Raw genomic sequence first — 23,344 nt, forward strand, 5'->3', positions numbered from 1 at the left:
CTGGCAAGGGAATGATCGTAGTCAAGATTTAGATCACTTGCCAAGATATACGTATAAATAGTCAAACAATTCGAATTTGGGGAAAACAAGGGACACTCAACGCTGGTGAGAAGAGCAGTTAATTTTATGCACTCCTCAGTGTCCCACATTTCCTTTCCTCCCTTGTTGATAAGCGCAGAAAAATAACTCATGTTCATGCTAATTCTCCCGACGCAAAACCAGCAAAAGATAATGAAGAAGGTTTGGAATTTATATTGTTCTTCACGATGAATGTGACACGGCAATACGGGAATAGAGACATAACATTAAATTATCCAACCTGTGTCGTCATAATAAGGCGACGTATTTAATATTTTACTCTCAGGCTGCACCCAGATGCTTTCATCTACTTTCCATTCCCATTAATTTTCACGACGAGATGGTGCATTTGTGATGTTCTCGGATTGCGATACTGCTCGTGGAAATAACTCTTTCGAAGGAGAAAGTATGCCCATACATTGAACCCGAAGAAGAAGGCGGCTAAAACTCAGCTCCGCGTTTCCTAATCCACTGACGCACTTTGAAATAAATTATTTGTCTCATTCCCGTGAAACTAAAGGGAATGTATGGCAAATAAATTATTCCCGTTGGTGCTTCCATTAAGACGGATAAACCGATCGATATCAACGCAGTATACATTACGGTCTACTGTGGGCAACAAACTGCATCGCGTATGGATTTGGTGGTGAGGGTGTCAGTTCCTCCACTTCTTGGCCTGGCAGTACAAACACTTTTTATTGTGGAATTTCGGATCCGAATGTTTATTATGCAATATTTACTCAAGATATTAGTCCCTTGATGCCTTTGGATTGTTCTCTTTGCCCGAATAAATCCCACATTCAACAACCACTGCAGTCTTTATATTACACTTTGAATTTTTAATGCTGCCAGAATATTTCTATTGCTGGGTAAGAAGGAAATATGCGAATGGTACAAGTTGGATTTCTCTTCTTGTGCAACACCGATAACCAAACCAAATAAACGCAAAGATCCGCTACCACCGGCATTGTTTGTGCAACGAGGGTGGGGAAACTCCTCCAAGGTAAACATGCGTAATTTTGCATAATTTAGATCGGAATTGGAAGATAAATTTTACAAAGATCTGCAATTATGGTTGGAACACAGGAGTCAAATTGCATGATACCAACCCCCTGTCAGTCACCCCAGGTTTTTCCTCATATAAATAATTTTACTAATTGCTAACTGTCAACCTAGGGACGAATTACGTGATTTTATAATTCATTCTGAACCACCTCCCTTGCCTCTTAAAAATTTATTAAGGCGTCGATCCGGTCTGACTGTTGATTACAGGCGACCTCGTGTCCTTGTTGCGTTAGTTTAGTCCAATAATAAGCCCGCATGAGTTCGTAATTTGCACTAACCCAAAAGAGAAACAAAGTATCTGGCTGGATGGCTGATATATAGAGGCATTGCTTAAATTTGGCAACCCTAATCGTAAAACATATCAGCTCTAAATCAGCCACTATCAAATAAGATACAATCAAGATTTACACCTTAAAAATGTACGACAAACCCCGTGAGACAGACGGTTATTTTGTAAGGAATATGCAAGGAATGGTCTATAGCTTAGCTGCTGTCAAATTGAGAAGAATGAGTAGGAACAAGGGATGAGAATTTAAAACTTGTTCTGCTATACAATGTAGACGTATGTAAGACTGCAGACTGTAAACCAGACCAGAAGCCAACGGCCCTGGATATATTTCACAAGTCATGGACACCAGGAGGGGATATTCAAACATTTTACAAGTCTGGACACTTTAAATGATGCCAACCAACGAGTGTAAATGCAACCCATTAAAGTTTTATTGTGAGGAGGAAATACTTTGAGTCAACTTTATGAATTTTGAAATTTAAAACCGCAGTAAGTTGAACAAGTTGCTTTATCAAGAATCGAAAAACAGCATTAACTGTCCCCGTTATCAGGACACTGGTGTTGTTCATGGTTCCTGGCGAAGAAGGAACTTCCTATTCGTAGGAAGGGAAAAGGAAGAAGAAGTCCTTTTAACCCTAAATTACAACTCACTACCTGACATGCATGGACTCCCTGCCGACACATTTCGGTGAGCTGTGACACCATGTTGAGACCATCGTAGCAGCAGTAGCTTAGGTAGGAGAACTAGTGCTCCACAACAACAACAACATCAAAAGAATAAAAGAATGGCGTTGGTCACTCGATGTTTGTTGACCATTGATTCATTTTGTGGAGAAATAAGGAGCTGATGGTCCGCCCTTCTGCCGTAAATCCATTCACAAACGTGCACATATTCTAAGAATTATATTCGAATAATACACTACAGGTTTTCCCTGTTCGATTCTCTTTTGGTATTTCTGAAAGAGAGATGGCCTATGGCAGAGCTGAGAGCATTTCCAAACCAAAACCGTGTGATTTCCAACCACATTTCAACTCCCACAGGACAAATCTAATGAATTGAAATGGGTTCACTGAAGTGCATTGAAATGAATATGTCTCTGGGCTCAGTTAGTTCTAAAGCTGAATTTGGAAATCAATGGAAACCCGAGAACAATTAAACGCCGGGTACAAAGTTACTTGGTCACTCACTCACTCCAACCAACAACAAAACAAAAGCGAATCTGACCTGCTCAAAGAATAATGGACTCGTGAAGAGCAGATTGAAATTTCTGCATTTATCGCGCAGAAATCCTCCACCATTATCATGCAAACTGAATGCCGCTTATACGTACATAATTTATTTATGCCGGGAATGTAGTCGCCATTTATAACTTTGATACATACAAATATAAATACACTGTGGACAGCAGCCATTTGTTATTTCGTGCGGTTTTGACCGGGTGCAAATATGTAAATGGAAATTGCATTTGCAAACGTGATAAATTTATCACGGCGACAGCATGTTTCCTGATGGCCTTTATTGAATTGGGGAGCCAAGATTGAATCTGGTCGACCTACCGTCACGACTCCCAACTTCTGAGTCCAATTGTGCAATCAGAGTCCTACGAGGGAGAAGCACGATTGTGCATGTGAGGTCATGCCACGTACCCTCTGATTTAAACCATTGTTACCAAACCACTTTGCACATCCACTCGCCAAATAATCTGACGCCCTCTGAGCAAATTCCTTCTTTCACGACGACGACGAGTGTCTCATTACGTAAGAAAATAATTTTTGTAATATTATTGCAGACACTTATGCGCGTGTGTTCCTGGTGGACGCAAGAGTTGGTGATAAGTTTAAGTGTAAAATGTCCTGTTAAAAGATTGGTGCTTGTATTTGCATTGACGTTCGAGATTAGGGTGAGAGATTAATTTCGTGGGTTGTAAATAAAATCGGGATTATGATGGAGGGTCATAAACCAACATTGAAAGGCGACCAGGTGGTCATAATTTTCCCTTCGAATGCAACCTTGTCGTTTGTGCAAAAATATATATGAACCGATGCAGCAGGCTGTAACATACTTTGTTAAATACATATAATATGCTTCTCCTATGCGTATTTATGTCAACAGAAAGGGTTTACTAGACTACTTTCACACAACAATAATTGTGCATAGTTGCATGGAATTGCGGGCAGTAAACTTTATTGCGCAGATAACTGGGTATTTTAGGACAGTTGTAAAAGTGTTGAGAAGTGAAAAATCCAAACATGGATGGTGTCAACTTTTATGTAGAAAGTTTTAAAATTGCATATTTTTCCTCGATAAGAGTACACGAAAGAAGCTGTTACAACACTTTACAGGACAAAAATACCCGCATTTACATGTACAGAATTATTCATTTTTTCGCCATTACGTCATCCACTGTCTGCCATTCCAATTTTTTGTGGTGTATTTACTTATGGACAAATGACAATAACGGTAGTCAAACGTTTGCAGACTGCTTATGCAAATTGTAAAAAAAATTACTGCTCACACACACAATAATATTAATGTTTATTGCAACGGGTCGAATTTCTCGACATTTGCAGAGACTTATTTTCATGGGATGCATGCACATGAATCCATTCAGCACAGATGGGATCGAATGAAACTGTAAATTAATTTGCCCGCATGCAATGAATGCATATCCGTTAAATATACTTTAACACGTACTCTCGAAAGTGATAGTTGACTCCTAAAAGAAATGTGAAATGTGGCTTTGTTAAATAATTTATTGGACGGAATAGCTCATTTGGTGATGAATCAAGAACCCTTCCTTGTCTGACTGAAATTCCTTAAGAGACACTTGACTGATTTACTAGGGTGTACGTACACAAGTATTTAGGTATTACTGATATCTGCATATTATGATCGTTGCCATCCGCACTGTTTGCGATTCATTCGCCAGTTGAGAAACCAGGCAGAGTGAGATCTAAATTTACTTGTGAATGCGAATGTAAACAAGGATTGGTGACAACAGGGAAATCGCATTAGTCATTTCATTTCGAATGATCATCTAAACAAAGGCAATTCCAAACATTTACTGCATCATCAGCACAGCCAGCAATACAACAAGATAATTGTCTACAGTTTGATAAGCCATCGGCGACTCGTTGGCTCCACCAACAGATTTACATTTCAATCGCAGTCAGCAGAGGAACAAACATTTGGTTTGTAACGAGCATCAGCAACTAAGCTCGGATGAATTTAAGCAAAATTCTTATCTAAATCATTCGCACTTTAGATGCTGAATAAATAAACTCGGATGAGGCATTAGGTGAGCATGTCATGTCATGTGAAGTGAATTGACTTTGGTTTTGACTCGGCCATGGATGCGTTGTTTACATGCTGAGTGAAACGAACTGGCAAATGAATGGAATGAGAAACTAAGCAAATAAACTCTGTTACTTGTGAAGGAAGACACTGCCTGAGAGATAAAAGGAGAAATTTGAGACGGCTCGCCCCGTCATGTATGCCTTTACATATGGAGAATCTTCTAATTGAAGTTTAAATCAAATGAAACTGCTGCTGCTGAGATGGCCTGGATACAAATATCCAAGTCTGTGGGTGCGGATCAAAATCTTTTCCAGAAGACAAAATGAATAGCGAAAGTTATCTAGTTGATGAGCACAAGAAGAAACTGATTCTCCTCCACTGGCACTTCTGCAATGATAATTGAGCGCTCACATTACAGTTGGTAAACTAAACTATCAAAAAAAAAAACTTCCAAGCATTATTTCAGTCTTGTGAATTAAACTCACCGTCAAGCGAAGGAAAATTATTCTGCAATCGATCAAATTACGCGTTTAATTATTTACTAATTAAAACGAAAACTTTTTAGCATCCTGAATGGAATATAATGATAAGACTATGTATGTACATAAGTAATAGGTAATGCTTCGTTCATGAAGCGAAATTAATAGCATCATCACATTAATCCCAGAGAAAAGTTGTGATCCGATTACAATTTATTTGATGGAACAATATCGAATTACATTTATGCTTTTTCATTAATATATTTTTGTCCAAATCTCAAATGAAGAATCGAACATCGAAACCAATTTTCTCCAAATCCAGCAAAGTGCATGTAATTTAATGTCAGGGTCACTCAAGCTGAACTAAAGTGGATCCGATAATTTCGTCAATGACACAAAATAATAAAAGAGAAAACGCCGTGACCATGATTTGGACCAACATGTACGCACGTATGGACGGACTGGTGGCAGTATGTGCGTATAGTGGGGGAAAAGTCTTCATCTCCAGCGATAGTGACCCGCTGGGCAATCAGAATCAATCAGAAGCCGCTGGTGCGGAAACAAGGATAAGGTTGCGGCAGAAAGAAACCTGATGAAAGTGAACAATACTTCCCACTACTTTTAATGTGCGTATTTCATCTCAATTTTCAGACACTCGTCATACAAAATAATAATCATTTGTGGCAGGTACATCTCCACCTCCACGCTCGGTGACTTGTGTGAGTCGATTCTGGGCCAAACGTGGGAGTAATAGAAAGCATTCCTCCTCGAAACACTACTACTTCAATTTCCAGTTGACTGAGCTTCTTGCCGCCGAGTGCAGATCACGGGACGAGATGACCGGTAGCAGCACAGATAAATAGTTGGCAAAATCAGTCCTGCCTTCTCCTCCCACGCCGTGATCTCTGAACATTCTCGCCCCTAAGTTTGGCACATAAAATGTGTACAAGCGAAACCCATCCCATCCAAGTGTTTCTCATCCGCAAGCAAATGCGAGGACACAATGACAACAGTCGTCACATTTGAGGCTAACATGGTACTCATGGTAAAAAGCACCGCATCATCGATCCATTCCCACCCACAGGCCTTCACGATGTTGGCGGAGAATAAAAGTTTGCAAGCGAGTGCACAGGATATTACGTTCGACTATGTATTGATATCACTCGCCCGCATACAAATACAAGCATGTGGCTGCGTCCTCCTCTATTCAGCCATCCAGTTAATCGAACCGTTTCATAAGATGATGAGACCATGGGAGGAAGAGAAAGAGATTGACTGGGTGAAGGAGGACGCGACTATTCCAAAAAATTCTCCGCACAGCCGAGAATAAGTTTGATAGATAGGATCAAGCGTTTCAAAAATGCAGAAAAGGAGGAAAACCAAGGAACGGCCAAAAGAAAGGATACCCGTCGGCTGGTTCCAGTTCCGATTCTGATTCACATTCTGATTTTGACTGGAGAAGTGGAGCAAGTGAGTCGAGAACGAATGTGACGGAACATTTCACGAGAGTCTTCTCAGAAATAAAGGCCAGCACTGCCTGCCTGCCGCCGACATGGACAAGCCCTATCATCAAAAACGGGAATTGGAAACTGGATCAAGTGAAGTGGATGAAATGAAATGAATGAAAACGAAATGAATTCTTTTTTTCCAATGCGAGAAATATGAGAAGTAATGTCAGATGTATAGATTATAATCCCTTCCCAATTTATATCTACTTATAGCTCACTTGTATATTTTTTATCATCTGCCCCGCAACTGCATTATTTATTATTATTGTACGCAGTATTATTGGTGTGTGCATATAAATTCATGATATAAAATTAATCCCCAGAGTTCTCGTTACTCTCCACTAAAGTCCGGATCCAAAGGGACCATTTTGGACAAAAGACTCAAACTGAGATTTCAATTGGCACGCGACCCTTTCCTCTATTCCCTATCGTCCCAATTTGGAACCCATTTTTAATTTGCGTTCCCCGTCTGTATGTAATGGTTCATTCGACTGTGAATTTTATACCATGATCAAATGGAACGATGGCTCGTATGGATAGGCTGCAAGTTGATCTGCTTCCTTTGTGGCAGTTCGTGTAAAGAGAGAGAGAGAGAGAGAGAGAGAGCGATGAAAGTATGCACTTTTCATTCAAGCTAAAATTACACAAGTCCAGCAGCCCCATTCTGGAAAAAATGTGTGGATGACATTGATTATTATGTGATGGAGGAGTGCCATTACTTATTACTTTGACTCATTCATTGAGGGACAATCAGCAGCAGAGTTCATGTATGAATGTTGGCTGCTTGAATGGAATAAAACAGTCACTCGGAAGTCACAATGCGAGCGGAACTTTGCACTATCGACTTTCCTTTGCCTTTCATGCGAGGGAAAAGAAAGCAAGAATCGAATGGCAAAATGTATGAAATGTACGAGTCCTTCGGGGTGGTGTGTAATGGGCTCTGACAAATGAATACGATGTGACACATACTTTTGATGATGGTTTGCTTTCCTTCCATTTCAATTTTCAATCCGCCCTTTTGAACTGGGACATTTATCTCAATCTCAGATCATATCAAATCAACCCCCGCACACACAACCCTCCACTTGGTCCCCAGAAAAACTTTCACCCTAATTAGCCCATGATAAGAATATATGCAGACAGGCAACTCATGACTTCTGCTCCCACTTGTCTTAATTAATGTGAGGATGCCGAGAAGGAGTGGAGGAAATGACTCAGACGAGAACAATGGTGGCAGTTGCAGTCGCAGTTTTCTACGAATATAGAAAATTGACGACCCCATCCCAAAACCTAAACTGCCATTCTCATTATTCATGACTGACTCGGGTGAGTGACCAATAAAAACCGTTGCATGAATTGAACAACAAAGAATTTCATGTTAATCAATTAACGATATCGTGAGCGAAGCTTTCTCAGTTTCTGTGATGAGGCAAGCCTGTTTTGCTGACTCAAGAAGAATTTATAATATCGACGACGACGGCAGTCCAATTCGTTGGTTTCGCAATGAGTATGTACAACGAGTCCTTCCTGGTTTAATAATCTCTCATCACTCAACCTCATATCCTCAATCAGCGAAATCTGGAGGAGATAATAAACAGCAGCAGATTTTAAAACTACCAGTTCGTTCTGCTTCGTTTTGTCCGCGTCTTCCTTGTGATTAGTTGGTTACCCACAAACAAACAGCATTATTGACCCCGTATGACGAGAGAGGAGGGTTTTTAGACAATTTCTAATACCATGCATGCACAACACAACATAAATTACAGATAGACAACTGTCCATGTGTGCTGAATGCCGTTCTCCATTAAATTCAATTCGGAAGCAGCCTAAGGTACATATAACCGTACAAATTATATCCCACATCGTATTGTAGCGTTTTTCTGCTGCTGGCTATACTGTGCAGGTGAGCAATAAAGTTTGCATACGGCAAGACTCAAGTTTCATAAGTGATTCATGAATGGGAATAATGAACGGGAGATAAATGGGCGATACTTTGTGTTGTTGGTTGTGAGAGAGGATTTTGAAATTGAGAGACGGGCGGATGGATGGACGCCAGCGTATAAATGAATGATTAATGTGTTACTTTCTCCGTCCACGGGAAACTGAATCATGACATGACTCGCCATTTATTCAAGTCGCCACCAACCAAGCACAATAGTCGAATAAGCAAACACAACCTAGTTTCACAAGTGGCCATCCGAATAGTAGACCAGACTTGTGGATATTTCTATTAAAACACGCAAACCTATGGTGGTGGTGGTTGCACAAATGATAGATTTTTTATGCAAAGGCTATGTATCTATTCGTCCGAAATCCTCGTTCTACTCCACAAGGGCTACTCCTCAAGTAATGTTATTCAATATTTTCTACATAGTTGCAGCACAATCCTCATCTCGCACACGTCACAAATAAAAAAGACTTAAGCCCACATTGTGATAATTTGCATACTGTGTTTGGCATGTGTCTTTAAGTTAATAAATTATGCGACCCATCTGTTTGTTTCACTAACAGAGAGATGATGAAGATTATCTCTTTGACTCTCTCTTCATTGAACCCTTCTTGAAACATTTGAGTGGCTGTGGTGGAAGTTGGAATGGGAACCATCTGCTCCAATAATGAAGTAAGGCGAAATTATGAGCGAATGTAAGTATTAGAGGCACCAAAACTAATGTGAGCTGATTATTTGCGACTTTTCCAACTTTCGTGTTCAACTGTTCAACTGTTCCGAGGTCCACCAAACTTTATCCATAATTCAACTGATGTTTGCTTTTTAGGTTGATTCTGTATCAAGCATAATAATAACTGACGCTGCAAATGACCACGACTTGTATTAACAACCAGAAATATTGTAAAGTAACATATGTGCATACATATATGCGCATACTACTATGTTTTGCAAAAAAGAGGGTCCTGTCTATTTATCACAACAGGGAATCAAAAACCCATGGAGTAATGCAGAATTTTTGCATTTAAATGTAAATCCATCATTCACGCATCAAATTAAAAACGGGTAATAATTTCAACAGTTGCTGATTGCTTTCTTGTCTACAATAACTCCTTAGTACTCGATGGGGCTTCTTTTCTTATAATAAAACAAGTTCTTCCCTTGCCAATTTATCACAACTCAAGTAAACTCAATATAGACTGGACATGTTTATGTATAGTACCAGTCAATATATTTTCTTAATTTCGTGTCCATTATAACATTATGTGACTACCACCACGACTACTGTCGAGTAATTTCCTAAAGTGTTTTACTTGGAATTACTAGTCTGCACAGCTATTTTGTAATCTGCTAAAATCAGCAGGTATATTAAGTTGGTTGGGTTGTCTGGTACCGGTTTAGTAATTAAGTTTAAATTAATGATTAGCCATTAAATTTTCGCTTCAATAATCACTACATAAAGCGCCAATGGATTACCAAGCAAGAAGGCTCGTTCTCGTGATTTATTCTACACACACACACACATCAAGCTCTTTCAGATTCTCAAATGACAACGACAAGCCCATGAACGCTATGCTATACTTCAATTGAAAGTCACATTAGTCAATCTTCGATGCATTCCAAGATTTCTAATATGCTTGTCGATCATAATAATGTGTGTGCAGTGAAGGATCAGCAGAGTGTCAGTTTCTTTTTAATTTGTTGATTCATGTTCAACAACAAGGTTTGCATAAAATGATCATCACGTTGGACGTTTTGGTATGTGGTTAGGCCGCAAAATTATTTAATTTACACGAAACTCGACCCGGAGATCTGGTTCCAGACGTTACGAATCGTAAGCCATCAGTTCCAGAGGTCACTTTGCTAATCAAGTCTTCTTAAAATCTCGCCGAATAACGATGGGCGAGATAGGTTTATATTATTCAGATTGAAATCCGGATTAAATATTAAATAAATGATCCTTCACTATCTAACCTCTTAAACGTGGAGCAATTTCATGAAATACACTCCAGAATTTATGCTTTCTAGCGTTTTATCTATCAATGTACTCGATTCAGGTTTGTAGCTGGATAGCATTAAGCAGTAGCCGCTTTTTAAATTGCATGCGACTTCAACAGCTACAACCATTACTCATTGGCTAATCATGCCTTGGAAGGAAGGAAATCTGACATGACGCCGTATTTTATCCAACTATTATCCTGCCTACTCCAACATCTTAATCAAGTACTTAATCAAAATTCTAAAACAATAGAATCAAGACAATATGTAAGGGAGATCAATTTTCAAGATCAGCAGATGCCCACAGTGCCAACGCTTACTTAATACACTGAAATTAAACTTGAGACTGTGAATGTTGAGTTGATTTCTTTGTTCAGCCAGCTATGTAGAATCCGAGAACATTTTCCAAATTTGTTCGTAGAATAACCACCATTTAGATTAGCATTTAATATAACTCTTATTTGCAGAAAAAAATTCTGGCGACACCGTGCAATTAAATGCGAAAAAATCCAGACGTAACAAAAGCTATGTATATAGGTTTCACTCTGCCAAAAAATCATGGACTAATTTGTAATTGGTACATCAACAAAATAAAGATGATTCAGTTTAAGTTCCAGACCCATTTATCCCTATCCTCCTCTCTGAATGGTGTGGTGGGCCAAAGCCGCCAGATGATGATGATGACCGATTATCGACACCTATCATTAGTGCCAATCAGATTTTAGTAGTGCAATGTGCAACTCCTTTTCAAACACCTTAGTCACGCCACAACATTGCCAAAACTGACTTGATTCTTTGTTACAAAAGTTTGCAACCTTCTGATTTAATTACAAGGCTCCACACATTTTGTTTCACTTATTGTACCAAATAATCCCAAGAAGCGACGATGAGTGTGCTCACTACAAGTTTTCATCATCTGCAGATAGCTGCCATTCTCTTGCTCCATATATCAAATATGACAAGATTTTTACAAGCATAAACTTATACAAGAATATAGATAATTGTCAGACAAAGAATCCGGAATGTCGAATAGTCAACGAAAGCCAATAAAAACAATTTCCCTTATAAGGAGACAAACTGAGATTGCTGTTGGATTGTGAGAGATACGATTAACGATTCGAGAATCTCGAATCGAGATGAACTAACAGAGCATGAATTGGCTTGCACACAAACCAACAACAACAAAATATGAATAAGATGAAGGATAGCGACAATTCAAAATATGTTACACAATTCCTAAAGCCAAACGTCTCCAGACTTGAAATGTTAATAGAATTCTGATTGTTTTTTATTGTTGTACATTTCCACACGGATTCATTCATCGTAAAGTAACTTTCAGGCTAGCACCGGAGAAAAATGGGTGGCCAAATATGGATTCAATTTGAATAATCCCTCAAAGATATTTATGTGAGTAATTGTTTAAAGCGAACGGCTACCAACTAACGAAAACATCGTAAAGAATACTCTTCACTGACAACCATCAAGCCAAAACTTTGCTTACAAGTTTATTAAAACTTATTTGCAATAATGTCGTACGTCAAACAAGTACGAAAATTAACGTTATTTATGCCACTTCCTTAAAAAGTTCGCAATTAGCGGTAAATAAATAAAAATTCATAATTTCACCAAACGAATGATGCCTTATAAAGGTCCAACTGTTTTAACATATCTCAAAAAAAGTACAAATTTTCATGTTAGATGAACACAGAATGCCAGCAGCTTTTGCGATGGGGTCAGCCGTCTGGAGTGAAAAATAACGCAAGCCTATAATTAAGTGCGGATCGATTGCATCAAATTCCGGCAGAACGTTGTTTTGGGTACGCTATGAGGAAACACGAGCAAACTTGACTCATTCGAATTAATAATCAAGTTAGAATAAAATATACGATTTAATTAACACTTCCTCTTTATCCTAAAGGCAAGCAGGTGGTGGTTGGTCGCCGTGGTTCTTTGCTGTGAAGAGATGAAGGGTCTTTACGTTGTTTGAAATGCTGAGGTAGCAAAACTTTGACGCCACTTGTACACGTACTGCAGGCTACCACCCTATTTTACTTAAGAACTGAGAATTTGCCAGGTTTGGCCAAATTAACAAACCGCTGAGTATAATTTATGACCCAGCTCCTTCTGGTCTTGGCTCTTTCTTCATTATCTCTCAAAACTGTATTTCATGCTTAATTTTCTATTCATAGAATGGCCAAGGTAGCACAGAGTAGATGAGGAAAATGTAATTTGCAGCTCTTTAAACTGAAATCTTAACGTGGAGAGATTTATTTGCCTTCCTTGCTCATACTACTACCCGCATCACTACCACCGCACCCCACCGACCCCAGAAGTAACAAAGTCAGTCAAATGATGAGATTTATTGTTTAAGAGCAGTTGCGAAACCCCTTCGTCCAAGAATATATGAGTAAATCACAATCAGACGAAAGAGAGAGAGACAGATTGAGATAAAGTAAAAGTGGAGAATGGTGTATTTGACTGGACACATGACGAGCGAGGCAATAATTGATCCGCTATTTGATGAGTTTGCACACTCACTCGGAAAAAAATCACTTTTCTCCATATACGACATATTTTTGGGTGACATAATGGAACCAATCTCGAGAGAAATCGAATCCAGGTAATAATTATGAAAGGTCGACTTACTCTTTCTCTCATACCTTTCAGCGATTTACCTCCGACTCAATTCCCAGTCTCACCATTTCTACTCGGTTCCAATTCCCCAACTTATTTCTGGGCAAGACTTATGAAGAACGAAGAAGGGTATTATTATTATTCTTATCTCACCTTTTCTCGTCTCAGCGTTTAATCCAAGTCCAAAATTGAGTAATCCATCTGATCCACTCCAAAAAATGCGACCACACTAAACACACTTTGTCTTGAATCAAACCCGTGATTACAGTGTCTTATTAACTTTTGAATTATCGTTTTTCAGAAAAGAAGATTGTTGGAAATGATAGCACTTTATGATGGCAGACAGGCAGGACTATTAATTATGGTCCCTTTTCACTTTTCACTCTGGCACACACAAAACCACAAAATTCCGTTAAATTATGCCCAGTCCTTTAGACATTCAAAATTTTTCATAAACACAAGCCTTATTATTTTGACAAGATTTAACTAAATAATTCTCGAGCAAAACAAACGCTTTTCACTGCTGCTTAGTTAGCTAACTCCTAAATACATATGAAGTGAGTAGTATTGAAATGAGATAAAGAAATGCATTCACATGAGACGACGACGACGACGGAAAGTCAGAGAAGAGGCGACAAGGAGGTCACTTTTACCACTCGTGCCAAACAATCTCGTCCTTATCACTGTTAGTTTTTCACTTTTCCGTCCCTTTTCCACTTTTACAACTTGAAGGCGACGTTGGGACCGTCGTAAAACAGAGACAGCTCACTTTTAAGAGATGATCAAACTTACTTGAGATGGCTTTACTGGGGACAATATACTTTTAATTTTTCACTTCCCAAAGCACTCCTCGCTAAGAAACCTCGTTGTTTGCAGAGGCAAAGATAACGGTATCCAGCAACAATTACTTTCCTTGAACCGTCGGATGATAATAACGATGAGCAGCACTTGTGAGAATCCGAGAGAAGTTTACGAGGCGAAGAGCGACACAGACTTACTCCGTCGAGAGCCTGAGTTGAACTGAGGCAAAAGGGGAGAACACACGGCAGTGAGCCAACGAGAACCAGCCAAACCTGCCCAATAACACACTCCATGCAAATATGCAACGCAATGCAATTCACAAAAACCTTTCCTTCGCTTTTAACTATTCTAAATGCATTGTTTTCTGGTCATGCAGTTTGCAACTTTTGAAGCAGTTTATTGCTCAGAATTTGCAACACATTTGGATTTAAATAAATACGAAATTCCCAGCTAATGGAGCGGAATAGCGAAAGAAGATATTGCGCTATTTACCGACTGATTGAGGAATTTGCTAGGACCAAAGTTGAGTGATCTGGTCTAATGGATTGCATATCTACAAGGAAAATCTGCCCTCTGCTAATTAATATTCCATACCTGTGACCGAATAAAGAGTTCGATTTATTCTTGACTGACTTTGGCTTTGAAAATGCGTGCAAGTCAGTTGTGGAGATGCAAATGCGTGTATTACGCAGAGAGAGAGAGAGGTGAAAGGGTTGCTACGGACGGGGCACGGTTGAGGTTGGGAGCTAATTGCTTGCGAGTCGGTTCAATTTGCATCTCCCTAACTCCATCATCTATTAAGCACGGAGCGCTCCCATAATTCGATCCAGACTAACAAATGCAGTCCTTGGTCTTCCGAGTCTGATGGGGAAGGGAGATGTTATTAATTCTTTATGAAATCCTCGGAAAATCCGGACCATTATGAATTCTATAATTCTTTGAGCTATGTAAACACCATTTCTTCTCCTGCAGAAGAGACGGCTGGCTGACTGGGGGTGGGTGAAGAGCTTGACAAAACAGGAGGCTCAAATATTTTGGGCCCCACTCTCACCATGTGATTTTGTAACTGCGTAACTTTGCAATTGTGTTTCCATGAAATTGATAGAGCAAGGTTCCCAGTGGTACTGTGTAGATTGACTACTTTTTAAGAGAAACTCGATCCATATATAGTTGGAATTTCACACTATTTTCAATTTCGCTTATGCAAGCAGTCGATATTGGTGTGCTACATACAACAGGTCTGATATGTGTATCTAATCTAGTCGGTCTCTTTCACCTCAGAGACCTCACACAACGCCAAGACTGCAATGCAACATATTATTAACAGAGTCCGGAACCGAGGGGAAGGAAATAGGGTTAAATTCTGCGACTTGAAGGAAAGAGAGAGAAAGTTATTTTTCGAGATAAAATGCTTCCGTGTAAATATCCGAGTCTGCCGGGTTCAGGTGCACGTTCTCTCGTAGCATGCATCCATAGCTCACAAAGGGCTAGAAAAAAGCTCACCTGAAGAGTTTACGGGTTCACAGAGCATGAGTTGAGGAAGTGCTTCTGCTGCAGACGAAGAGGAGGAAATGCAATAATCATACATCTTTCTCCGCTCTGGACTGGAGAAAGTTCCTCAACTCCCACTCCTCTTCCTTCCCCACAGGCCGTGGGGCTCGATATGCTGCCAGGAAATGCGACACTTCATTGAAAAGCAGTGCAGCACTATGTTCCAACTGTCTCTGGCTAAGATTAGATTAGCCCCAGCGTCTGCTGCATCCTTCTCTCTCTGTGTGCGTAGTAAAATGTGCACACAATTCTGATCAGTGCAATTTTCCGTCTTAAAACTATTTCCAACTTTCCCAGTACAATTTTTTTTGGATTCGTGTATTGATTAGGAGAATTACTGCTCCAAGCTTGAGTAATTTGTGGATGAACAATCTCGAACAGTGAACAAGCTTTTAATAGGATGAGATAAGTTATAGAAAGAGAATTCATTCAGTTCCAGAATTCTTTTCATGGAATAGAAGGAGACGACACAAAATGGTCAAAATCGGTGGAGATGAGATGAGCCTGAGTCTGTCATAATCGGGATCGGAAGGGGGAAAAGAAAAGAAAAAAAGTTCTTTTGGTGTGTTTGTGTCTTTCACTGTCTCTTTTTCCTTGGATTTCCACTTTTTGTGGGGAATCGTTTTGATGAAATGGAAGTAAAAGTGCGGAAAACTGGAGGTTGGGGTGAAAAAGTGAAAATAGTGAAGACATTTTTTTTATTTTTAGGATCCTGCCAACTAAACATCCCTCAACCAAGAAGTGCAGAGCAAATGCTTGCCAGATTCTCTGGTAAATCTTGTTAATCGATACCGTGAAATGACGACTAACCACTATTTATTTCGTGGACACGTATGTATGAACTGGAATATTTAATTGAACGCCATTACAGCGTACCGTTCATTCAATCGAAGAAAGATTTTTATCATAATTCTATGTATGCACGTCCCGGATGTTATTATTGCGTGATTTTCAAAGCATTTGAGCCCACCGAAAAATGCACATCTATCAAGATCAAGATCAGTCCTGCAGTTGCTATTCGTTTCAAAGCACCAAAGTTGTCAGAATCGGGATGACACCACCACAGAGACAAGGCGGACCACAAGAGAAGCGACAAAATGGTCTTATCTTGGAAAAAACGATTCCGTTTGCATCTGCAGCTGGTGAAATTGTCAAAATATCGGATTTTCGGATTTGGCAGAGAGAAGTGCAAGTATTTGTCTTTGGCAGAGGAGGGAAGCAAAAGTGCTTTATTCTGTCCTTGGTTTGCTTGGACTCATGATACTGGAAGGCAATCAGATTACGATTGAATTGGATCGGAAATCGAAAGATCTTTAGTGCAGATGTGTGAAAGACCTTTTTTTTATACAAAAAAACCTCGAGTTCCAATGCTGCAATATTTAGGTATCGGAAAATGGATTGTTTTATTGTCCTCATAGTTTTTATGAATATTGAACATTATGGTTATACAATAGATTTAATAGTAATCGATTCCCCCTAAAAAATAGTGTTTTCCAGGCTTAGTTAAACATTATGATTGCCCAGATTGCAAGTTTCTAACTTTTACTTTTAATTGGAATTGTATGTACACACGGCTAAACGCGTACAGCCGATGGTTGAAGAATGTAACTGTCAAATGCGGATTATGAAGTTCCCATGAGCATTACCGACTTTTCATGTGTGTTTTTTTTCTACAACGTGGAATATTATCAGATGCTGAGAGTTAAGAGGCTTTGCATGGCGGCGATGGTTCTACCACCATTTCTTTGCTCAAAGACCTTTTACGCAATACAGCGCATTTATCAAGAAACTCTAAAATAACCGTTGAACCATTAATGCAATAAGTCTGAGAAACATCAGATTGGATTTGCCCTGTCTCGAGTGTGCATTTTCCTAATTCGAAACAAAACGCAACGAAATCCTCTCAAAGTTTTCAGACGAGGACAGCAACATTCTCACATTCATCGTGAAACACAAGCAAATATTTCTCTTAAAATTCAATGTAAAAAGTAGTTTTAAACTTCCTGAAAGTAAATCCATCATAATCATTAGATCAGATCGAAAAGACTCTGAAAAAGCTGTGCCGGTCTCTGTGTATTATTTAGTGCGGACAGTGCACATTTTGCGTTTGATTCCGAACACAAACAACCGCATAGTTTCAAGCTGGTAATTTAATTGCAGCTTTCTCACAAGATTTCTGATGTGCCTTCTCTCTCAACGTGGCACAAGTTAAGATGCGGCCAACAAAAAATTAAATACTTTTACATGGATCATCATCATCATCATGAGCAATTTCACACACACGGACACTCCTTTTCCCGTACGGAGTTGTAGTGAGTGAGTATCATTACGGAGATAAATTAATGCCACAAACCACAGGACGGGTCAAGGGTCACTCTCTCTGGAGGAACGGGCGAGAGGAGAGTGTGAAGCAAACGAACATTTGAAAAGGAACCTTCGTGAGTCATAACATGAGGTGGGCTGATAAATCCTCTTTTGTGAACCCTTTGTTGTTTGGTGGTCATAAAGAGTTGTGTGGAAAACCCATATTCATGTAGTTTTATAAATTTAGAGTTAAACGCCTCCTTTAAGATTTCATGTACGTCTCCTTGAGCTATTTCTGGGCTTACTTATACTTAGGCAGTCATTGGCATTACGGATTGCTGGCAGTCACTGGTCAGTAATTTGCCGTCTACATTTTTGCCTCTTCCCCACCAACCATGACATTACATTACGCAACATCTAAATACATGATGGAGGAGTGTACAACACTCAAGCATCGATTTGTTCTTGGCATGTTTGTCCCCCGTCGTCTAAAAATTGAACGTTTTAATTTTGGGCAACTTGTCCACTGCTCAATATCCATCCTCGTCTCCAGTTTGCTCAGATTTTCAAAAGTACATAATCCTCCCAGATCGGATTTCATTTCACTCGAGAGCAAATGTTAAGACTGCATGAGCTTCTGACGAGTGGAACATTTGTTCCTATCCCAACTTTTAAGCCAGTCAACTTCCACTGCAATGATATAACATGACCGATTTTAAAGAAACAAGAACGAAGGCCATAAAAATATTCAAGGCATGCAGCTTTTAGGTAGAAAAACAGTAAAAGTCAGACCTTGTAAGTTTTCTCGTGAAAAGGAGAGAGTTTACTAAGTTGTTTTGTTTTACTCCAACTTTTACCATGTTTTGAATTTTGTAGAATTATAAGCCAGAAATATCTCGCGTTTAGAATAATCTCGAGATCTTGAGTAAGCTGGAAAGTATAAGTCCATAAGCAAATACGCCGGCTCGCAGTATATGCATTTAGTCAAATGCATGGTGGTGTTGATCCTAAAGTCGATCTGAATGTTTATTTTACAACTTGGGAATGGACCTCTGACAACCGCGAGGTTTTAAGGTTTAATGTACAAAGAAGGAAGGGTAGGGACCGTTGGGGTTGTGCTTCGTGATGGTGATTTACTTTGGGACAGATGTCAAGGGACACACACACTCAGCCAACACAGCCCTTTCACACTTTTCAGGGATGCAGTGAAAGATTGTGACCAGATTTTGGAGGGGACATGCACTACATTTTCAGATCATTTTTATGATAAGAAAACATGAGAAGTTTACGAGCAACGTGGTGAGTGAAAGTTGACAAGAACACAAAATTAAGAGAGGCAAGAAATTCTTGCGGGATTATATTTTGATAGCATCGAAGAACCAATTTTATAGTGGCGTGATTAAATATTAAGTTTGTAATGAATTCTGCCGTTTTTGAATGATCCAGCCCAACAACAAGTCCTGGAATACACTCTTAACAAGCCGGAATAAGGGCCTCTTTAACAAAGGGCCCCTCTCAGCCCTATCACGGTACTATTACGTGCATGTCGTTCCGGGTCCATACAGTCCATATCGGTTGTAAATGCAATGGTAAAAGAGTCGGAGAGAGTGGGAAGGTAGCACATGTGTCTAGACTCGTCATAAAAACTGACTGTTTATTATAATCATAATGAAAACATCGGACCCTTCCCTCCTCAACACTTTCGGACTTGGCCCCTCGCGAGATATGAGTCCTGTCCTGTCGCTGTCAGTTTATATTAAAGTGCCACCAAGACCCTGCGTAGCTCACCCAAGCCGGCTGACCTATTTTTCATATGGGCACATACGTATGTACTTACTTGGACCACAGTTGGGCTGGATTATGTATTACTGCATATCGTTTCCAATTAATGAGAGAGATAAGCGCCCTTATTTTGACTTGTGTGCATTGATAATAAAAGATTGTAGTTTTTATTATGAAGACTGATACTACAATCAGACGTGTGTGTAAGTTCATATGCACAGTTCTGAATGAAGTGAAAGTGAGAACAATATTTTTGTAGCTTGTGATCCAATGTTTCGAAAAATATCATGGAAATGAATGTTGGGTCAATTTCAAAAGCTACATACATATGTGCATACCACATCTATTTCATCCCACTGATACAATGCATAGCCGTATTTATTTTAGTGTGCTGCATACCGTGGATAAGTTTTCTGGCTAAATGAGCCCAAGTGGGTATAAATGTCTGCCCTCAGAATGTGAACATTACCATTGTCGTTGAATTCTCGTTAAGCGATGTTTTGTACAAAGGGACCTTTTGCATCAGATCTGGCCTTTTCCACGTGTAGTGTTCCTCACGGGTCGGGTTCTTGCAAATCCGAAACCCGAACCCGAACCCGATACCACTGATCCGAAACCCGAGGGCAACCCGAACCCGAAGAACCCGAAACCCGTTTGAAAGGACCCGAACCCGAACTAGCAGATCATATCCGAAACCCGAACCCGAATATATTTTAATTTTAATGGGTGGGCTGAATTTTTAGCTAAAAATTCTTTGGAAGCTTTCAAACCAACAATACTATCTGTAAATATGGCCTAGGAATTATAATTAAGCACATTTCTGCATAAGTACATAATGCATTTTAAAATGTTCTGAATTTTAATTCCTCGACCACAATAATGCAATCTCAAAAAATCGACCCTTAATAATGGCTTTCCGTGTCATTTAGTAATTTTTAAATTAGTTGAAAACTGAAAATGATTTTCAGTTTCAAGTTTCCAATATTAAAGTATGCTCAAGCTAACTAGTTAGCAAATTTTTGATAAAAAAATATATTTTATTTTAATATTCAAATCATAACACTAATTGAAGACACTTGTGAAAAAAAATTACGACAATTAAAAATTTGAATTGTTTACTGAATCACGGCAGCATAACCGTCCTGGCAAGTGTGGTCAACACTTTAATTTTCTTTTTTAACTTTTTCGCGTTCGTTGTGGCAAAAAATTCTTGTCGATTCGGGTTTCGGGTTGTTAGTCGGAACCCGAACCCGACCCGAACCCGAAATTTTGGGATCAAATTTTTCGGACCCGAAAGTTTCGGGTTCTGAAATTTCGTATCCGAAGCAGGACCCGAACCCGAATCCGAACCCGAAACCCGAAGTAAGAACCCGAACCCGTGAGAAACACTATCCACGTGCAACAATGCCCCCGAACACAAGCCCCGTCGTTAGAGGAGTGGTCTTTCCATCATTTTACGTGAATTATCGTAGTCACAAATTTTTTGTCGCGTTCTTCCCATGCTGCATAAATCAATCCCAGCTGCGATGATGATGATGGTCCTGGAATGGCATTGTTTGTCACTACATAAATAGAACTTGAACTTGTAAGGGGCAGGTAATGCAATTTTTTGTGAGCAGTGAACAAGCTTCACTTAACGAATATTATTTATACCAATCCGTGTCGATTTCTGTCGTGTCCAGACATCTCTAGATTCCTGCATCATCCCGATCAATGCATTTGTATACGACGCGTATTTGAAGCGCCTGGAACAAGGAACAATAAACGACGAGAGATGCACGGTCATCCTCATTTGTTAAGGAACTGTTAAAAATGCGCCTGTCTCGTAAGAATTTCACATTAGGAGCTGAAACAAAGCAGTTTGTGCATAATGCCGGCATGTCAAAACGGAATCTCATAACAATAATATGAACCCACTCTGATAAGCGTATAGGATGCAACGGAATGCATACGATTCAACGGTGGATACACTATATTTAGTTTAATGACTTGTCCGATGGCCCTTTTCCACATTTAAAATTTGACTAAATCATGACTCACGAGAAATAATAAAGGCATTTGCATATTTCAACTCCAAACATCTCTTGACAAAAGTAACTTCTGGACCACCAAAACTTGTGGACGGCTTTTCGAGCGAGCGAGACCAAAAGTTTCTGCCTTTTGTCCAATAACTTGTGATGAATCGACCAGCAGTTGAACCAGTTTTATATTTTGGAAGCAAAATAATACACCTTGAGCGATTTTTTTTTATTCAAGACCGCGATCCTACTCTCATCGACAATTAATATTCATAATTTATGGTCTTGGAAGAAACAAGGAGTGGGGTCACCTCCTTGATTTGCTTTCGCCAGAGTTTCGCTTACTTTGCCCTCATGTTTGTCAGCCAAGTAACGTTTGTCTGATATTATATATCACCCACTATTTCGTAGGAAATTGAAATCGTCGTCATCATTTTTCTTGGCGATTAGTTCAGCCAGGCAACATCTTGGCTCAAGACTTTGCCTAAATTTGAACTGTTAACGTGGTAATGGGTGCTTCGACTCAATCAGTTTCGATCAGATCTACATAAATGTGCGGGCTCAGCGTTATTATAATGCGTACGCGAATGCAGTTGGAGGAAACTTAGGAGGAGAGTACGCCAACCTGATAATGACAGATCTTGATGTCCTTTGGATATATGGTAGTACCCCCTCTGAAAGTAAAAAGTGTGAAGCGGTTTGATGCCATGGCCCAATTTACGCCCGTCACACCCCTTTGAAGGCGCGCCCGATGCCAAACTAACTGCACTAAAAAATTCGCCAAAAATCCAATTTTGTTCGGATTTTCATAATAGTTACATATTTATGATCCCACATAGTTGCTTTATCATATCAGATATCAATCTGAATTTTTTTGGAATTTTGAATTTTTTCAAGCCATGCCCTTTTCAGGAAATATTCGAAAATATTGAAAATTTCTGAAAAGTTAATTTTGCAACTGAATATGATAAAGGGACTATCTGGGATCACAAATATATAATTATTATGAAAATCCGAACAAAATTGGATTTTTGGCGAATTTTTTAGTGCAGTTAGTTTGGCATCGGGCGCGCCTTCAAAGGGGTGTGACGGGCGTAAATTGGGCCATGGCATCAAACCGCTTCACACTTTTTACTTTCAGAGGGGGTACTACCATATATCCAAAGGACATCAAGATCTGTCATTATCAGGTTGGCGTACTCTCCTCCTTAGGTCGATGCCAGATTGGTAATAATCATCATAATTTTCGTCATCCAAGGCTCAGACATGGGAAACTTTTCTCTCTCTGGGTGGCAGGACTTGTTAAATCATAATTTCGTAATGGCAGGATGGCTCTCTGAGATGTTCAGCTAAAACCTGAGATTTTGAATGACTGACACTCCCCAAATTACGCCATCGCACCAAGAAACCAAGACCCAAATTATGCCATGTGGACAGCTCTAAAGAGCATACACTTATTTAGCCACGAGAAGACGAAGGCTAAATACCTAAATATGTAGGTTTGGTCGAATTAAAGTATGATTTAATCGCAAGGCATACTTTCGCATGAAACGATAATGATAATCTGTGCCATTCCATTGACAGGTTGAACACG

General features: G+C 39.5%; 1 protein-coding gene across 2 annotated transcripts in view; it reads right to left on the reverse strand.

Moving 5' to 3' along the window:
* Nucleotides 1-14,297, reverse strand: part of LOC110859373 (roundabout homolog 2) — a 102,056-nt gene extending 87,759 nt beyond the window's left edge. For both annotated transcript variants that reach the window (XM_035859312.1, XM_022108320.2), the window contains exon 1: nucleotides 13,448-14,297. The gene's annotated coding sequence lies outside the window, so the exon portion shown is untranslated. The remainder of the gene's footprint in view (nucleotides 1-13,447) is intronic.
* Nucleotides 14,298-23,344: the final 9,047 nt, after the last annotated feature.

Source organism: Folsomia candida, unplaced genomic scaffold, assembly GCF_002217175.1.
Source record: "Folsomia candida strain VU population unplaced genomic scaffold, ASM221717v1 Fcan01_Sc025, whole genome shotgun sequence".
Taxonomy (NCBI): Eukaryota; Metazoa; Arthropoda; class Collembola; order Entomobryomorpha; family Isotomidae; genus Folsomia; species Folsomia candida.